Source organism: Dermacentor silvarum, chromosome 3, assembly GCF_013339745.2.
Source record: "Dermacentor silvarum isolate Dsil-2018 chromosome 3, BIME_Dsil_1.4, whole genome shotgun sequence".
NCBI classification, from domain to species: Eukaryota; Metazoa; Arthropoda; class Arachnida; order Ixodida; family Ixodidae; genus Dermacentor; species Dermacentor silvarum.
This window is the reverse complement of record NC_051156.1, coordinates 117,959,412-117,977,612: the sequence shown is the minus strand read 5'-3', so window position 1 is coordinate 117,977,612 and position 18,201 is coordinate 117,959,412. Positions and strand designations below refer to the sequence as shown.

At 49.0% G+C, this 18,201-nt stretch overlaps 1 protein-coding gene across 1 annotated transcript in view; it reads right to left on the bottom strand.

The window, feature by feature from the left end:
* Positions 1-15,356, bottom strand: part of LOC119445743 (monocarboxylate transporter 12-like) — a 438,947-nt gene extending 423,591 nt beyond the window's left edge. The window contains exon 1 of the mRNA XM_049663576.1: positions 15,237-15,356. The gene's annotated coding sequence lies outside the window, so the exon portion shown is untranslated. The remainder of the gene's footprint in view (positions 1-15,236) is intronic.
* Between the last annotated feature and the right edge of the window lie 2,845 nt (positions 15,357-18,201).

The window sequence follows — 18,201 nt, the reverse complement described above, 5'->3', positions numbered from 1 at the left end:
GTACCTGGTGAGCGGCGGTAATGTGGGGACGCAGAGTGATATTGCGTTGACGTCCAGGTATTGCGGCAGTGACGGGAAATGGGGCCAACGCGTCGGCAGTTGAAGCAAATCGGCCTGTCATCGGATCTTTGCCATTCAGCTGGGTTGCGAAAGGGCCGAGAGGGGTACTGGCGTCGCGAAGCAAACATCGTAGGAAAGGCGTAGGTATCCAATCGGTTGACGGAACAGACAGACTGAATGTCAAGGTTCGCCAATTCTTCACGTACGACAGACTGCACGGAGGAAATTGTCGGTCGAGAATCGGTAGCATAGTGATATAATCTCGACCGGTTGAGGTGGGTCGTCACCGCAGGAATCAGGAGACGACGATGAAGGCGGGTATCGTGATGATGAAAAATAGAAAAGATTGTATTCACTTCATTGGTACGTGGTTTTGAGTCTAACCGAGTCTCGAGCGGTTCTGGTTAACACGGGGGCCACGACGGCCTTAAATAACCCCTCGTGGTGGCCGATGTCTCCTTCGGGGAACTTGTGAAAGTGTCAGTCCTGTGTCGGGTGGTCAAGTTGACGACCACCTCTCCCTCGGATCCTCTTTCCTGGTAGCTCGCCTTTTTCGTCTGCTCAGGTCGTAGAGGTATGACGCTTTCTCGGGGATGAAGGGTATTATCTCGTCACGGGAAAGGCGCTCGGGCTTGTTTCCCACATTTGAGCGGTACAGTTTCCAGGAAGATCAGAACCGCCTCTTGGCGTTGTAGATAATTGCCCTGACACGGGAACGTGCGCGGGTTTGGTTTCCCCCATTGACCTGTCGAATTCCTTGCCGATCATAACAGCCCGTCCGCTGCCACAGGAGGTCCCGAAGGGGTTGCAGCATCCAAGCACCTCGAAGAGACCGGTAGACCCCGTGCCTCTGCTTCGTTTCGCCGTTCGTTCCAAGGCAGGCGAGGTGACACCTTCTCGAAATAGACCACGCCCAGCCCAAGGCACAACAAACAGAGAGCACCCAATTAGCCCCGAGAACTGCCAGGTTCACACGTATTTCGCAGAAAGCCTTATCAGAATCATACCTGCAGCCCTCGTTCGAGATTCCCGGAAATGAACAAAAGGAGAAAACTAGACGTCAATGGGTATTTTAATAATTCTAATACCTAACGGTTTTGTTTCTCTTGCCCGAGAAAGCCACGTTTATTGAGAGACTGAGAGCGCATTCAAAATGATCAAAGGCATAAATGCTGCGCAGCGATTTAGTTACTCGTTGGGTCAGTGCTACCTGCCAGTACCAGCGCTTCTAATGCCAAATGTACTGCGCTCTGATGACCGCTTCAACTCCTAATTAAGCTGATTCATAAAGTGCCAGTTAAAGCCAGAAAACAAAAAGCCAGGATACTCTATCTGCTCGCAACACCGTGAAAGAAAACTGCTTCTCCGAACTCTCTTGAGCAAATTAAACTTCCACAATGGTAACCGATAAATGCACCTCCCCTGTAACCATTGAATTATCCAAAATGGTTTATTTTGTACAAATCTCCAATGTTAATGCCTATCTACAAAATCAGCGCGTCCACGAGCCACCACCGTCGCAAAACTTGTTTCGCAGTTTTATTCGCGTCCCTGGCTCTCATAACAATGAATACAACGAAACACCGAGATTAACGCGGAACCTTTGAAATCAAAAGAAATAAGGTCTTAATAACTAAGAAAAAAAATGCAACGTGCTCTATTTTACAAATTTACAAACAAGAACCTTATGGAGGCGCCCAATTCGACAATTACTACCTCTTAATGCGCACTCGACTAGGTCGCAATCTGAAAGTCATCGGGCCTCCCCATGGGCAATAAAGGGCGCCAGACATACACTGCCCCCTCCCGTCACCTGTCAATTCGTGTAGCCGCAGCTTTCTTTCTCGTCTCGGAGAAGGAGGCCGTAAACACGAGGAGAATCGCCACCCTTCCTTTGTCCTCGCTCTCGCGGCGCATTCTCCCTCATTGACGGTTTGACTGGCCCTGTGCGTGCGCGCGTACCTCAGCCAGGTTGCCCCATTCAGCCGCATTCCTACTCGCGGAGACGCGCCCTGTTCTGTTGTCATCCGCCTTTGGCGACGTCTCCGTTTTCTCAACCACCATAATGAGCCTTTTGAAGTTCTGCATGATAGCCTGTACCCTTTTCTTACGGGCTGCGGTGTGACGTCTTTCTCGAATTTGCACTGCGCTAAATACTTCGCTCGTTTACGCCGTCTGAAAAATTTTTGCCTTGTCAGGCGGTCACCGAATGTGCCTCTACAATCCCCGATCAACCAGTTCCTGCCCTGTTTGACCGCCATGTCAGTCTCCTCTCCTTTGGACGATTCCGGAACGTCGCTCAAATTCGAAGGTACAAGGGAGTTTTTCACCGCCTCCTTGACCTTTTTGGGGCTGCTAAAACAAGCTTTGTCTCCGCAAGGAACGTCCTCCGGAAGAGCCACTGTTTCTACTCCCGTGGCGTAATCGTTCTCTTCTTCTGCCGCAATTCCTTCTTTAACAACCTTCAGAAGGTCTCAAGATCCTTTCGAATGTGGCAGCACGAAATTAGTTTCTAATCCCTCGGCTAGCCCTTGCTGCGGTATGCCCACTGAGCCGAATGCCTCCTCGCTAGCACCTTTTCCCCCGCTTTCATTAGCTATGTGCTGCGCTTCCTGAGTGCCTATGTCATGAGGCCTTTTCCTTTCTTCACTGCCGTGCCTCATCTCCGCCGCGATTCCCTGAGCCTGGGGACGCGGGAGAGCTTGGACCGTATGGTCGCCAAAACTCAGGTCGCTCTTCTTTAACAGCATCTCCGAGCGATTTGAAAATATGTAGGGGTATTGCTTGGAAAAATTTGCGATACTGCGGCTCCAGTCAGCAATATTCCGAATGGCCCCTTGATCTTTACGCTGGCTATGGGCAAACACACATTATCCTCCTCAACTACCTGCCGGATCCCCACATGTTCCCCGGTGAAATCCTCAGGTTGCACATACGCAGGGTGGACGATGTCCATTGTCGCAGCCGAGTCCCTAAGTACCCTACACGGCGTTCTGTTCACTGCGAGGTCGCGAAGGTAGGGTTCTAAGAGCTCCAAGTTTCCGTCGTCATTCACGAAAGAAAAAACAATCCTACGCTTCCGACAGCCGATCGCAAGGTGTCCAGGCTCCTGGCAACGGAAACAGACGACCGGTTTTCTAGCCTCAAACGCCTTTTCTGTTTTTCTTTCGTCCTTCGCTGCGCTGTTATTCTGGCCTAATTTATCGGTCGGCACGTCTTTGGTCTCACTTCCAGCTTTCTCTTTCTGAAAGGGGCGCCTGTGTTCCTCTTTGCCGAATTTAGTCAACGGCCTGACGCGCGTTTTTTCGGATTCGCAACGTGCGGCGAATTCATCTGCTAGCACTGCAGCACGTTCTAAGTCCTTTTCGCCCGACCTATCTTGAATCCACAGGCGCATCTCTTCGCTCAAGGACCCATAGAACTGCTCAATGCAGATTAGCTCAACAACCTTGTCGTGACAACCGAACGCGTCTTCCCCTTTTAGCCACTCGATTAAATTTACTTTCAGTTTATAACTGAAATCTTGAAAAGACTCGCCCGGAGTCCTAACTGCCTCCTAAAAACGGCGGCGGAAAGCCTCCGCTGAGAGCCGATATTTTCTTAGCAGCGCCGCTTTTACTTTCTGATAGTCCTCTGACTCGTCCTTCGTTAGCCTTGCAATTATTTCGGTTTCTTCGCCAGGAAGAACGGTCAGAATCTGTTGCGGCCAACTCTCTAGTGCCAACCCGTTTCTCTCGCAGGTTCTTTCAAAAGTAACGAGAAAGAAACCCATGTCATCGTTCACCTTGTACGATGGCTTGAGATCCCTTATCTTCACTCCTACTCCACCTGAACGTCTTTCATCTATTGAGAGGTTATTTGCTGATTGCCTGGCCAGATCCCGCTGCTCGTGTAGTTCTTTTAGCGTTAGTTCGTGACCTCTCTGCTCCTCGCGTTCCTTTCTTTCTGCAGCTTCCTTTTGATCAGCTCTCTGCCTTTCTCTCTCTTCTGCAGCGTTTTGTTCAGTTTTCTCAGCTCTTTGCCTTTCTTCTGCAGCGTTTTGTTCAGCTTTCTCAGCTCGTTTCTCTATCTCTTCCCATGCTTCTGAAATTTCGTCCTCAAGCTCCCCGCACTTTTTAATCGCCTCAATAAGCTGCGGCTTTCTCTGACTTTTCCCGACCTCAATTCCCAGCTCTTCACAAAGTAATAACTCTGGCTTTCTCCGTTTGCCCAAATCCATGGTCCATCCCGAGCGAATACTTTCTTACTGTGCTGTGACGTGAGGAAGCTTTCAACAGGAGCCTGCACGTACAGAAACTAATTCGCCGTTTTAGAAAACACAGAAGCTAAAACTTGGCAAATTCTCAAAGAAAGTCAAGCGCTCACCATTCTGCTGAAGCCAGGACGAAGGGTGGAGTATTCCATTGCTGCCAACCAGCTGATATAATCTCGAGCGGGTGAGGTGGGTCGTCACCGCAGGAATCAGGAGACGACGATGAAGGCGGGCATCGTGATGATGAAAAATAGAAAAGATTGTATTCACTTCATTGGTACACGGTTTTGACTCTATCCGAGACTCTATCCGAGTCTCTGGTTAACACGGGGGCCAGGGCGGCCTTAAATAACCCCTCGTGGTGGCCGATGTCTCCTTCGGGGTACTTGTGGAAGTGTCAGTCCTGGGTCGGGTGGTCAAGTTGACGACCTCCTCTTCCTCGGGTCCTCTTTCCTGGTAGCTCGCCTTTTTCGTCTGCTCAGGTCGTAGAGGTGTGACGCTTTCTCGGGGATGAAGGGGATTATCTCGTCACGGGAAAGGCGCTCGGGCTTGTTTCCCACATTTGAGAGGTACAGTTTCCAGGAAGATCACAACCGCCTTTTGGCGTTGTAGATAATTGCCCCAACACGGGAACGTGCGCGGGTTTGGTTTCCCTCATTGACCTGTCGAATTCCTTGCCGATCATAATAATAGGTCTGGAAGCCAACCGGTGCGGCCGCTTCGATCGTTCGCCGACCGACACGAACGAGGCTCTCGGACGCTGGCGGCTGATGCGGAGAGTGAAGATCCTCGCACGACGACGTAACAGCTGTGTTTGGAAGACGCGTGAATTGGTGTGCGATGCGACGACTTTTGCTTCTTCGAAGCGTCGGCATTCAGTAATGACGTCGTCGATGGTCGAAAAATTCTTATATACCAGCAGATGAAAAGCGTCGTCCGCTATACCCTTCAGTACGTTGTTCACTTTGTCTTCTTCTGACATCCGCTCGTCAACCTTGCGGCAAAGGGCGAGAACATCCTGGATGTATGTCAGGTATGATTCGGTTGACGTCTGGACGCGAGACCCAAGTTCCTTTTGCGCAGCTCGCTGACGGCCAACAGGCTTGCTGAATAACTCCGGAGCTTTTGCTTGCATTGCTCCCAGCTAGTCAATTCTTCATCGTGGTTTCTAAACCAGACCCGTACCGTGCCTTGCAGGTAGAAAATTATGTTTGCTAACATAACACTTGGATCCCACCTGTTATGGGCGCTGACAAGTTCGTACATGTGGAGCCACTCATCGACGTCAAGATTGTCGGTCCCGGAAAACATTCCTCGTTCACGGGGCTGGGACAAGATGACTGTCGGCGTTGGGGTAGCGGTTGCTCCTGTCGGCATGGCGGCTGTACCAGCACCGGCTCCAGCGGTCGCCATGTTGTTAGTGGCCAGGCTACGTCCGCTTCGGAGCTCCGTCGTGCACAGTAGTACCCTGCACTTCCACCAAAAATGTGACGGAGGGAAGATGCAAGACGGGAAAATATATTTACAATATTTACACGATTTACAATAATTGACACAGCCAGTCAGTCACTGAAGCGTCGTCTTCTTCAGCCCTCAAGCTCGTGCTCCTCTTCCTCGATATTGTGCAGAGCAGTGTAAAAATAGGTTTATGTATAGTATATTGTCACGGGGATTCACAAGTACACTGGAGAGACAATATATACAGGCTGCTGCTACCAGAGAATGGCTGACAGCATCTCACGAAGCATGTCCCGTCTTCTTCCTCTTCGCGTAGCACAGCAGTCTTTTAAGGGCAGGCTCATACGCAATGCCTCGTAACATCACCCCCGGCGGACTGAGCGCTGTCACGGCGCCTTCTAAAATGAGTCAGCACTGCTGGTGTGACATAATCGACAGAGCATAAGCGGTGTGACGGTAAATCTGGAACATCCGCCAGTTGAGGAAGCTCAAGTTGAAGGATGCCGGTTGCACAGTCAATGAGAGCGGCATGGGACGACAAGAAATCAAGTCCGAGAATGACGTCGTTGGGGCATTGCTCGAGAACCGTAAACAAAACAGATATATGGTGACCGGCGATGGTGATGCGAGCTGTGCACATTCCGATGACTACGGGACTTCTTCCATCAGCGACGCGAATAATACCAGTAGCGGCGGGGGTAAGTACTTTCTTAAGGCGACGACGAAGGTGATTACTCATCACGGATATTTGTGCCCCAGTATCGACGAGTGCGGGAACAGTTAAGCCGTCAACGTCAACGTCGATCAAGTTTCGTCGCGTCGGCAATACGAGGAGAGGATTTGAGGTGCAAGTCGAAGATGCAGCGTCACCTCTAAGAGCTGCATCCCTTAGTTTCCCTGTTGAAGGTTGAGCGGCGATGTCGGACGTCGTCGTAGAGGCGAAGGAGACGATGGCCGACGCGCTGGCGGCGAACGGGACTGATGACCTCGGGGCGACGGGGAACGGCTGTGCGGCGCAGGGGTGGCATCGACGTTGTACGGCTCAAAAGGCTGGAAGCGGCGGTAGCTATCAGTGTGGTATGGTTGGTATGGCTGAGCGGGCTGAAAACGGCGGTAGTTGTCGGTGCGGCTAGCAGTTTCATCCCGGGTTAACGGCGACACCCAACGGTTGTTGCAATGGCGCGCAATGTGACCGATACGGCGGCAGTGGAAGCAAATCGGCCGATCATCTGCCGTCCGCCATTCAGCCGGATTACGAGAGCGCGGATAAAACCGTTGTTCCTGGGGCGGTGATCTCGGGCGAGGCGGCGACCTAGGGCGAAAGTCAGTTGTCCGAGACTGAGCAACGGTGCAGACGGCGAAACCCAAGTTGCCGAGTTCCTCCCGCACAATGGACTGGACCAGGGAAACGGCCGGCACGTGAAAATCGCCGTGGCCGTTGTTGGGGAGAGCAGGAGCAATAGCTTCGATTTCCCGACGGACGATTCGTGTAATTTCCGACGGTGGCGATGACTGCAGACGAGAGGCCTGTCCGTCTTCGCATGATGACGTCGGGGCGGTGTTCGGTAGCCGAGCGAATGACCTCGCAATACGCCGACTTTTGGCCTGCTCAAAACGCCGGCATTCTTCAATAATTGCGTCGACGGTCGCACAATTTCGGCACAGTAATAGGTTGAACGCATCGTCTGCGATTCCCTTTAGTAAGTGACCAACCTTGTCCGACTCCGTCATGTTCATGTCCACTTTACGGCAAAGAGCCAAGACGTCCTGAATGTAGGAGATGTATGGTTCGGTGGACGTCTGAGCGCGGATGGACAGCTCTTGCGTAGCGGCCGCCTTTCGACCCATGGGCTTCCCAAACAAGGCACTAAGTTTTGTTTTGAAGGTGTCCCAACTTCCAATCTCTGCCTCATGGTTATCGAACCACACCTTTGCCGTTCCTTTGAGGTAAAACAGCACGTTCGCCAGCATCATCGTCGGGTCCCAACGATTGACCTCACTGATGCGTTCATAATTGGCAATCCAATCGTCGACGTCAACTTCATCCGTACCGCAGAACGTTCCTGGGTCTTTAAGGTGCGTAACGACGATCGTTGACGTTGTGGTCGGCGCTGGTGCAGGCATCGCACTGGCCGGCGCAGGCGGCGTGGTCGTGGTCTCGTCTGTCATAATGATGACCCCAACTCGACGACCACTGCGGAGCTCCGTTGTACAGCGCGTCTTCTGGTACCCCGCTCCTCCACCAAATTGTCACGGGGATTCACAAGTACACTGGAGAGACAATATATACAGGCTGCTGCTACCAGAGAATGGCTGACAGCATCTCACGAAGCATGTCCCGTCTTCTTCCTCTTCGCGTAGCACAGCAGTCTTTTAAGGGCAGGCTCATACGCAATGCCTCGTAACAATATGTACGCCAAGCTCCGGCTTCCGGAAGCCAAAACCGGAAGCCTACTTCCGCTTCCGGTTCCACTTCCGGTTCCGGTTCTGGTTCCGGAAGCCAGCTTCCGGCTTCCGGAGAACGCTTCCGGCGTTTTTCTCTCTCGTCCGTAGCTAGGGGCGCTGCGGTGCACAAGGGCGTTCGTTCCCTACGCGCGCTCTCTTTCTCTCGTTTCCGACACGCGCTCTCTTTCTCGTCCGTAGCTAGGGGTGCTGCATTGCACAAGGGCATTCGTTCCCGACACGCGCTCTCTTTCTCTCTCGTCCGTAGCTGTGGTTCACGCGAATGATCCCCCGGTGCTTCGCCCACTCATTGATTCACTTCGTCGATATGCGGTGATTTTTCTTATGTATGAACCAGTCTCATAGCTGCGTCTGACATACATCTATTCTGGATCCCCATGACACGCGATGCGAGTTGAAGTAACCATGAGTATGACTTCATTCTTGCAGCTAGCAAGCGCACTATCCAGTTGGCGTGTATTGTGGACGACCGTAGGCAGATAAGCATTAGTAATCGAAAATGAACCGTAGCGGTGGAAGCTGAGGTCCACGGCCAAAATTTCACATTCCTGAGACAGTAACTTGAAAGCCATTTTCACAGAATTCAGACGACAACAAAACCATTAAACCACCTTCTAGTGAAAGCCGATCTAACCGATAATCGAAAGTAATTAAAATGAATTATTTTCTCAGGAGTAAGCCAGGTTTCTTATAAGATTATAAGTCAGGATTAAGATGTGTTGTTAAGCACTTTAAGTCTGTTGAAGCACAAATGAAGGAATAGCAGTGCCACCGTAGCACTTTAAAAAAGAACTATGGTGATGATATAATTGATCTGATTACTTCAGCCACTGCCATCCCAATGTACTCTCTTGGATACCCGAATGAGAAATAGGATTTCCCTTCTTGTTTTTCGTATACGGGCAAGACGAAGTTATTGGAGACCCAGTTCGCTTTTGAGGCCTGGTATCAATGACCTGTTTCCATGTCATCCTGTGAGTCTGACTGACGCGAAGGACAAGGATTGGATCAAACAAGCGTTGGGTCTGATCTAGTACTCGGCGCTAGGAGTGAACTAGCCATCTGTTCTGCGGCACAAGAAATCGATTTGCTGATTGGTGCTGCAATTGTTTGCAATAGCTGCGTCATCTGAGCAGTGAGCACTTGAAAAATGCCTTCGGTAACACTTGTGACAATATTTTGCATAGCCTTTGTCATTGCTTTTTCTGCTGCTGACCCAGTGAGATTAGACAAGTTATCTTCATTTATTTTATATATTTTCAGTGACGCTAGTAACGACTGCAACAGCTTCTCGCCTCCAACACCATAGCCTGTCAATTAGCTCTAGTACATGTATTTTATTAGCACTTGCTAAGCAGTTTGCATAGTTGACCGTATGGTTTCCTACACAGAGACAGCACATTTCGGCTTCAGACTGTGCACTCATTAGGGGGATGACCTTCACAACAGACGCGACAGCTTGTATTTGATTTGCAGCATCCTGCACTATGGCCAAAATGTCAAAAGTTCCGACACTGAAGAGGACGGGAAGCGAGAGGCTCCACTATAAAAATAAGTGGTCACACTTTTATTTCAGATGGACAGGACATACAGGAAAACGTAGCAATAACCGATTCAGTCACTACTTTAGCCCCGTTTACGAGTCGGTTACATCGGTATACAGCTATGACGGCGGCATCAAACATCTTCTCCAGAGACTAAATTGGGCTCAGTTGAGAGTCTCCACCCCATACAATGCCTTTAGTCCACGCTAGAGGCGGCGGAATAAGCTAACTCACCGGAACAGATGCCACAGTCACCCACTTTAAGAAGCCTGCAACACAGGTCGGATCTGATGACCTACAAACTATCCCACCTCTTCCCAATTGTCGGACATCGCCTAGACAGCCTGTGGGTTCTTTTTGCCTCGTGCTACTTGCACGTGAGCGGTCTTCTTCACCGGCTATGGAGGCCATAGTCGCGCTGCTATATAACTTAAGAACACATTTTAGATTCCTCGTCGATGAACCGCGTCGATTCTGATCGCTCGAATACACACAAACACACACACACACACACACACACACACACACACACACACACACACACACACACACACACACACACACACACACATATATATATATATATATATATATATATATATATATATATATATATATATAGTAGAAACCGTAAAACGGCTACCATCTCTGACAAACATCGAATCGCAAGGTTCCAGAAAGGTGCATATTCGTTCGAAAAATTGTTCTTCGAGAAAGCCTACTTTGCTGACTGCGGGATAAACTCATGTTTACCACAACGCTAAATTTGAGACCCATTTTGGAAATTCTTAGCCAATTGCTGACGGCTGTCTTTGGATTGCCATAGCTAAACTACTCGGTACAGTGCCTTGCACACAAAATGACTTCTAGTGCGCTGTTTAAACTTGTGTTTTATATTTATTGATACAACGTAAGAAGAATGAGTGCCCAATCCATGCTCACACAAACATGCATCCTCCACCCCCCCCCCTCCCGCCTCCTTCGCACACACACAGAGATGAAGCTTAAGCATGTACAAGCAAACGAGCAACTCAAATGCGTTCACGTGGTTCTGTTTACCAGACCCTGTTGACGCTTGCATTGCGCAAGAAATTACCAAAACATTTCAATTGTGCGATTTAGAGACAACGCACTGCCATGGAAGAAATACATCAGGCCGCTGTGGTCAAGATACTCGCATTATACTGACATTATTATTATAGATGACCGGGTAGCGAAGGGTATTCAGATATACTTATTCCGCAAGCAAAGCGCGCAAAATGACGAGAGACGTAAGAGTACAATAAATGTACGCTACGGTCTCTCCGAGATGCTAGCTCAGAAGAAAACGAAAACGGCCGCGCCAACGTCAGATTTGCCACCCTCCCTTACCTGACAGCTGGCCGACCATGGATGCAACAATTCTTGGCCAAGATGCCTCTTGTCGGGTGATTTCAAACTTATGCACAAAATACACCGTAAGAATGGCCAACCAGGACGTAGGCATGTAGCAAAGAAAAGCGGCGGCTGCCATTGTAGCTGGCACTGACCAGCAGCAATCTTGGGTGCCTGTCGAGCCGGTGGGTTCTTCATGGCCTGCGCACGGTAATAGTTACCAGCAGTGGCCGCAGACAACGAGTAGGATATGAGAAAGAGTAAAGCACCGTGTCGAGATAGTGCAGATATGCGTAAATCTTAATTAGTTAATTAGTCAGTACACTCAGTAGCAGAGTACAGCGCACCTGCTCATGTCGACCTCTCGGGCTTTCCTGTAAATTAAATCAATCTCTCTCTTATTCACTCCTTTAGGTGCTTTCGCCTCGCTATAAAATATGTAGAAACTTAAAAAGAGAGACATAGAACCAGCACAATAACAGCTTCCGGCAACATGTTATGCAAAAGCAGCCACAGCAAACGTACTATAAAGCGCAGTTAAATAAGAACGGCGCTTCGCATTATTCACATGCGCACAAATACCCACGCGCAAGAAAAAAAATTGTTCCTGCCTTATAAATAGGCGTAAAAGGGTATGGCCGCCACTTGCGATATGGTACATGTTGTTATCGAAAACACCCGGCTAAAAACGTAGCTCTACTTATACATGGAATCCTTTGTGGGATCAAATTCACAAATATTCTACACAAAAATTACCCATACGCCAACTGTCGACCAAAATTTTCTTTTGTGTTCACTTACGATACGAATTTTCATGTATGAGATAAACAGTGACAATTTTATCAGACTTGTTAAGACAATCATGGCTTTTGCTTACATGCTTTACCTACTGGACTAGAGGTACAATACGAGTTCCCCACAGGTGCATCATGCGATGGTAGTTGTGCTGGTTTGTCCGACAGGCTGTTCTGACTGGCCATTGTACCAAGAGTTCGCTCTAGCATAGCCAGCCTGAAATTAAACAAAAAAAGCTGTGTTTAGCAATGAAGAAATTCCTGATAAAGACATATCGAGAGAATATAAAAAAAAGGTGCTGAAATGTGTCTTTCGTGGCAGTGGTAATATAATTGGTTTCGTTTGTTTCCATTGCTTCTTGACTGTCATCTGTTACAGAAGATAACTTGAGCTCAGCGGCGTTGAGATGAATAAAGAAAATGGGGAAAAAAACTGGAACGAAGTCACTGCGTGATCTGGGCCCTCATCTCTTATGCGATACCAGTTAAATGAATCGAATCGTGGTTCCTCTACAAAATAGTCTGTGAGAGTCTTCTTGACCTCCGTTCCTCTTGCTCCATTTACTATATCAAAACTTCTCGGTAAGAAAGGGTGCTTTGGAAAATGCACATCTAGGGCAAAAGTTTCTTGTGATACAGCGTAAAGAGAAAGAAGAAACTGCTGTACAATGAATGACAGAAATAAAAGGAAACTATTTACGTTACAATCGTGCGTTTTATTCATTAGCGTTCGTCGTCTACTAGACCAAAGTAGGGCACCTTGAATTGTACAAACATCACAGACTGTGCATTTGACAATGTGAAACGCAATATTCACTTTTAAACCGGGTGTTACTTTTTCTAATGCTCCCAATTAGCGGGTACGGGCTGCTGCTGTCTTGCTAAGTAGACGCAAAGCCGTTGCCCACTGCCAGTGGTGAGATCTATGGAAGTAATCAATAGAGACCGGATTTTAGTCAAATAGAGACCGGATTTTAGTCAAATGGCTAAGAAGGGCTTTTATAGCTGTTTTTATAATGCCTATAAATGCCTATTTTGGCGTTTGTGCCTAAATGCCTATAAATGCCTATAAATGGCTATTTTCAATATCGGTGCCTATATGAACACTATTTAGTCTCAAGTTTCGCTTTCGAGTGCAGTTAGAGAACATTATTCATTTTACCGGGCAACATTGACTGTTCGGAACTCTATGGGGTTCAACCTAGTCATCTAGTTCAACCAACTTTCGGAAAACAACCCCTAGCAGCTGTGAAATGGGACGCGCCGCGGTTGGCGAATGCGAAACCGCGGAGAGCTGTCAGGGGAAATGAGAGTAAAGAGCAAAAGAAGAAAGAAAAAAATGTAATGTGCACGCGGCTTTTGTTTTGTTTGTAATTTACTTTTTAAGGTGTTCACTGCCGTCGAGCGTTCCTTCTCAGCGTTCAAGATCATTCTCAGTGACAAGAGGAACCATTTTGAATCCAAAAATCTGGAGATGGTGGTAGTTCGCTATTGTTTCCACAATCTTCCCAGTGATTCTTAGACTACGTTCCGCGTGTTCTCCAAACGGATTTATTCAAACACGTGCACTTCAAATGGGCGGAAGTGTATTTGGCATTGTTGGGGCGTTTTGCCTGAACAATTCTGATAATTTCATTGTATATGAGAAAAATGCCAGAGTTGTAGCTAACAGTCCTCATGTAAGAACATGTTAATTTCTTAATAAATTGTAGTCTCTCTTGCATTTGTTATATGTCAGTTTTTGTTGTGTCTTAATGTAATTGCGTCAGGCCGTCATAAAGTAGCGCTTTTTTTAATCAGTATTCCCAGCTTTCAAGTATTCTTTTTCATGCTTGTTTCACTTTATGCAACGCTCGAGTACAGTGGCCATTGAACATGAATATGAGCAGTGTGCTTGTATTACGCTAATTGATCGTCATTAGTCCAGCAGTTTTGTGGGACAATTGCACGGCTATATTCAACTGTTGGCGCCTTTGTGCCATCATAAGCAGTAGCATTTCTTGTTTTCCTGTCGTAGATAAAGGTCGCGCCGCACGCCTTAGTTTGAAATTATTTTCATTTATGTAAGAATTTATTGTGCCTATATTTACGATGTTGGAGGCCTAAAGTTGCTTTGCCTGCCTATTTTTGGCGCCTAAAACGCGCTTTTTTAATGCCTAAAGATCCGGCTTCTTGTAATCAACAATAGGAGCAGCCGCCAAAACAACAGTGGAGTGTGCGGCTTCAATAAACCACAGGCAAGAAGTGAAGAAGTCGGCGACCGAAGCAGCTGAGCGTCGACGTCACGTGCGACGTCAACAGCAAAGTGGGATCAACGTTTGTGTTTAGTTCTGAAGAGACGCATTACCTAAAGAAGAGTCAAGTGGTACAATAACGTCGTAACTGCGTCGGGAAGTAAGTGTGCTACTGTTGACTTGAGTGTGGGAGGTGTACCAACTCGGTGAAGTTGTCGCCGCCACCTGGCACAGAGGCCGCATCCATCTTCGCACTCGTGGAGGGTGCGCGTGCGTTTCGCGAGTGAATGCGGGGCCGTGGACACCGCGTTGGCATCCCTTTACGTCCGTCCATGGACCGGCAGCGCGAAACTGAGTTAGGCATCCCCTCCATGTGCTTTATTCAGCAGGCGCCCAGGAGCGTCATTCATATCGGCGGCAACCGTCACGACAAGATGACGCCATTGTTTTATTTCCGTTACACCCGAAGCTGTCATCACTGCCGTTGTCGAGGATTGGCGTTGCGATTGACGAAGTGTTCGCCAGAGAAATCGAGACGCTAAATATTTCCCTTTGCGACTCGTAGCGCATGCGCCTTCTCACTGTTGTGCCAAGCCAGTAACACAAAGAAAATTAAGAGACTAGCGAGGATGTCAGGCGCGGGAGTGCTCGGTGCGTCCTCTCTAGTTGTCGTATAACCAAACTGCATGTGTGATAGTTGAACTCGCATCGAAAATTATCAACGTAAAGAAATTGCTTGCATTTGATGTGCGTTTGTGGGGCTTTGAAACTAACGCCGCACCTGAAAACAAACACTTGCGTCATTGTTATATTTGCGTGAACGGGTTAGGTTTGGATAAACAATGCATGTAATTTGCCATCATCTACGTTACATGTCACCAAGATTTCATTTCATATATGTCATGTTGCGCAAACATTTTCCATCAGGAGAGTTAGGTTTTCACATTAATTTGATATTTGCGCCGGAATCAAAGAATGATTCGCATGACACTTACAGAAACAATGCATGATTTCGGCAAACATTTCCTCTATAGTTTAGTACCACGTTCCTGTTTACCTTCTATGGGTGGACTCACCCTTGGCACCGGTATATTAAGAATGACGCTGATGACGAGGAACAACCACCATGAGCTAAGTGCCAATGTGCAGGGCAACGATTACGTCCCCGATGCATAAGATGTATCCCTGCAATCGTCCAACCAACAGTGCCAGCATTACATTTCCGGCAGATGTCATATAGATAGGGGGCAGAGACAATTCATCCGCAAGCGGATAGAAAAGTGAACTGTTAAAATCTGACCAACCAGAAACCGTGGAGGTAGCCTGGTACTGCCGGACTAGATCTTCACCAGCACTCCGGGAGGGTCCCAGGCACAGACGCGAGGCGACCCACGTAACGATCAACAAAGAACTATTAAAGGGACACTAAAGAGAAACAGGAAGTTCAGCTGGAATAAAAGAGGACCTTCAGGAATGCATGCCGTTTTTGTTGGGTGCAAAAATATGAGTTATTAGCGGAGAAATTCGTAAACAAAGACCAAATATCTCTTCCTCAATTTCTCTCACCCCAGATTTGGCGCTGAAGCAGTGTCGTCACAGATTGCATTGCTCTCAGCGAATCAGAATGCGCCATGATACGTCACCGCTTGCGTAAACGGCCGAGGCGCTGGGCTGGATGCATCATGGCTGCATGCATGGTCGCTGCGTTTGCGTTCGCCGCGATGGATACCGTAGCTGCCGCTGAACCTTGCAACGAAGAGCACGCCAGGAAAGCAGGACTGCATTTCAGCGATATTCAGTGAAACGGAGCGCGAAATGATCCTCTGTGCTCGAGCGGTAGGTGTTTCCGCGTGCGATGGCGGTGAGCCGCCGGCCGCGCCGGCGGAATGCAGAGCTTCGTTTTCGTCGACGGGAGGCGAAGCGTCCGGTCCGCCAGGCGACGATGTTCCCGACAGAACAAGCGTAGAAAGTTGTGCACGTACTCGGTATGGTTATTTCGTGGCTTTATTTAATGACATTCAGCACTCACCGAGCCGCCAGTTTGCTGCTGCAGGGGCACCGGTAGGAGGTTTGATGAAGGCCGCATTGAGGGAACAGCTGCTCGAGAAAGGACTGGCCTCTGAGGCACGCCAAGATACTTTCCGAGGGCAAGATTATACACATAATGTGAGGGCGAGAAATGCAGAGAGCACACCATCGGTTTCTCTGGCTCTTTTGCCGTTTTATCATCGGCAGAGCACTGAGCCATTGCGAACGCCGTGGAGCCGGGGCTCTCCGAGCGACGCCACATGAAAGGACACAATCGAGTCAACACAGCCGCTGCCCCTGATCAAGCGCCTTGGGCCATTTATACAGCCCTCAACACTACACACACGAGGCATTTTCTGGCTGTTTCCCGCGAAGTCAACGTTTTTCGAGCCATGCAACACTCAACCAAACACCGTAGAACGGAACAGGCGCGCGCGACGATGCATTGACCAAAAACGAAACTACGAAACTATCACGGCCGCATGTATCACCATGCCTTCTTATTTATTTAATTTTGTGCTAAACTTGTACTTCCTCGCTTGAAACGATTTAAAAAGTTGGCAAATGCTGTTTATGTACGTTTAAGGTGTATTTCGTTCTGCATTTTATTAACAGCCATAAATCGCTCTCGACCAATCGCGACCGGCCTGCGTTTGTAATCTCCGACGTCACGACACGTAGTGCGGGAATTTCGAAGGGGCGTCAGCACCTATTCTTCAGTTTTTCGCCATTTTCTCGCTTATTAAACATCTGTTTGCAGTAAGAATGGTATGGCTGTGATCGTGAAAGGATAATCTACCATTTAAGCTCAACTTCCGGTTTCTCTTTAGTGTCCCTTTAAGGAGCGGTAAGCTATACACGCTTCCTGGTGGCGAGCGGCACACACTGTATCTTGTGCTCAAGTTTTCTGAATGCCGAAGCCTTTTTACAGAGTCTGGAACGCCCTCGCTCAGGAGAAGGAGAGAGCGAACGTTCTTCACGCTTGCACCCGCATCTCGGTACATGGAAGCCAGCTACACGGATTTCGTAACCACCAATGGCCCAGCAGAGGAAAAGGCACTGACGCGCACGCACGCACACACAGACTCCACCAGTTTCTTTCTTGCCGAGGAGGAGGAGGAGGAGAAGGAGCGAATCCGCCCACGAAGCTTAACCTTCCCGCTCACTGAAGGGAGAGAGCACTGGCGAGCATACACAGACATTAGGGAGTCACGCGCGCCATGGGGAAGGAGGCGAGAATGCGTTAGCCTAACGCCTTTTCGCCATTGCGGCCTCTTAGGCTTTTTATTGTGATAACAATTATGTGGACACTCCAAGCACAATTCTGCCGTTGGCGTCGCCGTCCTCGTCGCCGTCTTCGCCGTCGCCATGAGGTTCCGTGTAAAGTCCGACGGCGATAAAATCGTCTACGCGCGCCATACGCTGTGTGTGCGAGTGAAAGCGTACGAGGGTGAGATAGCGAACGCGAAGGAGGAAGGCAGGCCGGAAGCGCGCGGTCTTCTTTCGCGCGCGAGGCACGGGGGCAAGATGAGGGAGAGGGAGGGGGTGCTTTCTGCTTTGTCGACTGCTGCTCACAGTGCGGCCGCGCGGGCGCCGTGTGTTGACAGCGATCTGCGATGTGGGCGAGGGGTGCGCCCGCACGGCCCTCATCTTCAAAGCGATCTGTGATGGGGAAAAAGTGCACGCACCGAGTGCCGTTAGCTTCATATGTGCTTTGCTTTCGACGTTTTATCCGCGTTGAAGAGAGCCAAGAGACAACGCGAAGGTCAATATGCCCGCTGCTGCTGGCGCTATTTCTCACTTCGGCATTTCAAAGCGAGTTTCCGGGGTCATCGAGCGAGATGAGTTCATGTTTGCCTGTGCGCGAGTAACACCGTGCTTGTCTATTTAGTTAGTAAGCGAATGTTCACGACATTAAGTTTACGGCCCATTCAACTACTATGCTTGCTTCGTGTAGATCTCTACAAATTTGATATCGCAATCGATGCTGCGCC